Source organism: Cavia porcellus, unplaced genomic scaffold (assembly GCF_034190915.1).
Source record: "Cavia porcellus strain 051 isolate PalLab524CR breed Dunkin Hartley unplaced genomic scaffold, mCavPor4.1 scaffold_29, whole genome shotgun sequence".
Classification (NCBI taxonomy): domain Eukaryota; kingdom Metazoa; phylum Chordata; class Mammalia; order Rodentia; family Caviidae; genus Cavia; species Cavia porcellus.
The window spans coordinates 20,359,127-20,363,863 of NW_026947512.1; the positions used below are offsets into that span (position 1 = coordinate 20,359,127).

Genomic DNA, 4,737 nt, shown 5'->3' on the forward strand with positions numbered 1-4,737 from the left:
AACTCTAGAAGCGATGGCTGGCAAGCATGGAGCTCTGGAGCAAGTAGTGCCTTCATGAAAGAGGTGTCAGGCAGCTCCAGCTCCCTCCCTGTCATGGTTGCTACATTGTGTCAGTCTGAGAACTGGGAAGTTTAGAAGCTTAAGGAAGTGACTCAGTGGGGTCCTCACTTTGTAAACATCCTGAGTTTATGGAAGAGGAGGGCAGTGAAATGGGGTGAGTACTACCCCCCCCCAGAGGTGGTAGACTGCTTACAATATAAGGAAGGAAAAGAGGCTTGCTCTCCCCTGCTTCTGCTCTTACTGATTTTGCTGTCTTCTGCTAACTCGAACTGTCGCCCTTGTGCCATGTGCCACCCTTGGAGCCAGCTGAGTATGGACTGAAACCTCCACAAACTGTGAGTTAAATAAATCTTTCGTTTCTTAATTTTGGACATTGAGTATTTTGTCCCAGCAGTGAGATAACAGTAATCAAAACACTCCTGCTTTCCACCATGAAAGCTTACAGCAAAAACCAGCTGTGTAGGTTCCACTCAGAGGACACTCTCCGGACTCCTAAATCTGCTGGTTCCTAGATCATGGACTTCCAGGCCTCCAGAACTGAGAAATGAATACTTGTGCTTTAGAAGCCACCCTGTCTGTGTTAACAGCAGCCTGAGTGGACCAAGCCTCATGAGCCCAGTCCCTCTGACTTTCCCTAACATTCTCTGAGCTCCCAGCTCCCTATTTGTGGCAATCTCTAGTGACTTAACTGCCACCTTGCTGAATCTGTGTGGCACCCCCGCCACCCAGCACTGGCTGCATGGATCCCACAGGAGGATTCTCAGACTCTGGGGACAGTGTCACTCCCGGCCTGTGGCCTGTGCCCTGTATATATTGGCCAAGGAACCTTCCCACACAGTGGGGCAGCCACTCTGGGATGTTCCAGCCATGCCAGAAACAAGCACATGCTGCAGGGGCTCCTATGACCCCCATGCTGCCCAGAGACCGTGCGACATGGCTCGGGTAAGCTTATAGCTGCTGTGGTTGCTGTTCACTGGATGTTGGGGAGAAACACCAAAACAAAATTAAGGCCTCTGAGCCTGCCCTCTGTTGTCCTTTCTTTTTTCAGGATGTTATAAACATACCATGTGGCGTTCCAGACCACCCTCAACATCCTCTCCCTTCTCTGTCCTCCTTTGATGTGGGACATGAAGGAGAGAGGAGTCAGGAGGAAAGTTCTACAAAGTTGATTTTCCAGTTTGGCTGGACAATAGGTAGCCACCCCCCACTTCTCTCTACTGCTCCCAAAACACACTGTCCCTGGATCAGAAATTGCCACATGATCTCTACCCTCAGAGGGAAATCTCCAGTTTGATGGAGGAAGGCAGTCAAATAAACACTCTGCAGTGTTTCCTAAATCGGTTTCATTTGATTAGGTACACAAAAATCATAATGATTCTTACAGAAAACGCTAAAATTTAACAATTAAGGATTGGACAATCCATACAAATAGTGTGTGTCATGGGTAGATACCAATGAAGGTGCCTTCTTTTTTGGTACTGGAGACTGAACCCAAGGCCTTTATACTGAGCTACATCCCCACCCTTTTCCTAACTTTTTATTTTGAGACAGGATCTATGACTCCAAGTTGCCTAAGCTGAGGTCAAACTCACCATCTTCCTGCCTTGTCCTCCCAGAGTGCTGGGATTACAGGTGGGCACAACTATACTCAGCTGAGTTTTGTTTTTTTCTAATCAATGGGGGAAAATATTTAAATTATAATTGTAAAACTTAGATTCTATTAGTAACATTTTACCATGTAGTTGGGAAAGTAGCACCATTGTCTGAACAATAGCAACAAAGTCTAAGAAAAGTTTTGCATTGAGTTAATCATAATGGTCTTGGGTGCCTATTCCTGTCTACAATTGTTCTCAGTTATGGGGCACAGAGCAGCTCCACACCACTCCACCTGTGTTTGTCCTGTCCAAAGGGTATCAGAGGCAAACAACTGACTTCCCTTTGTACAGTGAGATTCTGAGTCTCCTTTGCTGCGGGGCCCTTTACTGCCCTTCTGTCTATGCTGTGAGGCCTTGTTTTATCCTCATGTCTCCTCCTCTCCATCATTACAGTGCATACTGTAACTATTAGTGCATCTATTAGTACAGCCTACTGTCATAACAAAACAGCAGATTGAGAGGTTTAAAAAACAGAAAATTGCTGGGTATAGTGGTATACACCTGTAATCCCAGCACTCAGGAGGCTCAGGAGGATCGCTGCATATTCAAGACCAGCCTGGGCTACGAAATGAGCTCAAGGCCAGCCTGAACTGCACAGTAAGACCTTGTCTCAAACACACACACACACACACACACACAAATTTTTACAGTTCTACAGTTTAAAAGTTTCACAGCCGGGTATCATGGTGCATGCCTGTAATCCCAGCACCCAGGAGGCTGAGGCAGGAGGATTGCTGCAAGTTTGAGACCAGCCTGGGCTACATGCTTAATCTAGGCCAACCTGAACTGCATAGCAAGATCCTATCTCAAAAACTGAAACAAAGTTTCAGAGCAAGGTCCAGGGTTCTTGATACCGGACTTCTTGCTTAAAGGCAGGCCCTTTTGCACTGCCTCTTCACATGGCATGGGGAGAGACAGCAAGCTCTCTGATATCTCTTCTTATCTATCAGGGCCTCACCCTCATGGCCTCTGTTTATGAGGCCTAAGAACTGTACTTCCTTAGTGCAAACATAAACGGGGGATTAGAGCCTTGACTTATGAATTTGAGGGGCACACAATTCACCCCATAGCATCCTGCCTTGAGCTCCTCAAATTCATCTCATTTTATTGCATATTGAACCCCCATCAACAATCCCCAAAGTCTTAACTCACTCTAACATCAGTTCTAAAGTCTGAACTCTCATCTATATCAGACACACATAAGACTTGAGATATTTTCGCCCTCTATTAGCTCTCAATTGCTATAACAAATATCTGAGAGAAATCAACTTTTAATGAGAAAGGCTCCTTTTGGCTTACAGTTTTGGAAGCTTCAGCCCACAGTGAGAGGCCTGTTGCTTGGGCCTGTGGTGAGGAAGTACCCCACGGCAGAGCAGATGGCAAAGGAGACTCAGCTCAGCTCATCATGGCCAGGGCAGCAGGAAAAAGAGAAAGAGGGTCAGAGAGAAACTGGGGTCCCACAGCCCTCTTTAAGACCTCCCAAGGACCTATATAATACACGGACCTTTGGGGGACACGGCATTTAAGATTCAAACCATAATACAACCTGAGGTGAATTATCTTCCAGCCGCAAATTTTTAAAACCAGGTAAGTTATATGCTTCCAAAATAGAATGGTAGAGAGCTATAGGATAGATATTCCCATTTCAAATGAAAGAAACTAGAAGGAAAAAGTGGGTGGTGAGTCCCAGGCAAGTCCAAAATCAAGCAAGGGAGGGCTGGGAATGTGGCTCAGTGGTAGGTAGAGTTCTTGCTTCGCACGCACTAAGGACCTGAGTTCAATCCCCAGCACAGCAACAACAGCAACAGCAAAGAGCATGTTAAGGCTCAAGAGTCGTTCGCTTAGTGGGCGGTTTCTGAGAGTACAGGTCCCACCATTGCCTCCTTCCTTCCTGTGGTTCCCGTGATGCTGAGGTACCAGGTCAAACCCTATCGTGGGTGATACAGCTTCCCACCTGCACGTACCAGCTCCCCAGTGTGCCCTGCAGGCCACATGCAGGAAGCATCAGAACCTTCTCTGCCAGCTTTCAAGTCTTGCCAAGATGATATTTTTAAGTGTTTATACTAGGTGAAAGCTGCAGTCAGTGGTCTCACCAAGACAATTCACATGGGACAGTAAGCCCGTGTGCATAGGGGGATGTAACCAACGTCACCCAAGTGGACGAGACCCCTGTTCTGATGACCAATGCGATGGCCTTGAATTCAGCGCTTGAAAAGGATTGTGGGGCACTGAAAGATATTGTGATCAGTGCAAACCCTGCCTCACCTCCCCTCTGCCTGCTCGCGCTGCACAGGCTGCTGTGTGAGCGCTACATGGTCCTGCCTGGGCCACGTGCATTCATCAGGGAAGAGCAGCGAGAACCTTCTCAAGTGCTTTGAGGAACAGACTAGAAAAGATCTCCGTCAAGAGTATCAGCTGGGCTTCACCTTAATCTGGAAGAAGGCACCCCATTGAAGGAGAAGGAAACATTGCATGTTTCTTGTTCTCTCTCTTTGGCCAGAAGCACAATGCTGTAAACTTAGCTCCCACAGACTGCTGCGCAGTTATCACTATTTTTCAACTAAAAGTGGAGCATAGTAAAGAAAAAGCAGCTGTTTTCCGCTCCATGAACTCTGCCCTGGGGAGGAGCCTGCGCTGCATGGGAATGAGCCCACTGTGGCAGATGTGCTGCTCTGGTCTGGGCTCCAGCGGACTGGGCACTGCGACTCAGCAGCACCTGTCAATGCCAGTGTGTGGTGATGGCTGAAGTCATGTGAGAAGCTGGCCCCTTTCAGACTGTCCTCAAGCTGCTTAAGTGAATTTTAAAGGGCTTCGATTTTAAGAATGATGCTGCAAGTCTACTGTCAGTAAAGAGACTTGGAAGCAGAATCAGTCGTCTTATTTAGGCCACTTGTCAAGTATCAATGAAACCATCATACAAAAAAAAAGAAAAAGAGTAGCTTTCTTCAGAGTGGTCTCCCCTCTGCAGCTCCGACAGGCAGGGATCACACTCCAGAGCCTCAGCTGGGCAGGGTCCCCATCT

At 47.4% G+C, this 4,737-nt stretch overlaps 1 pseudogene; it reads left to right on the top strand.

The window, feature by feature from the left end:
- The first annotated feature begins 927 nt into the window (after positions 1-927).
- LOC100720362 (aminoacyl tRNA synthase complex-interacting multifunctional protein 2-like) lies at positions 928-4,520 on the top strand (annotated as a pseudogene).
- Positions 4,521-4,737: the final 217 nt, after the last annotated feature.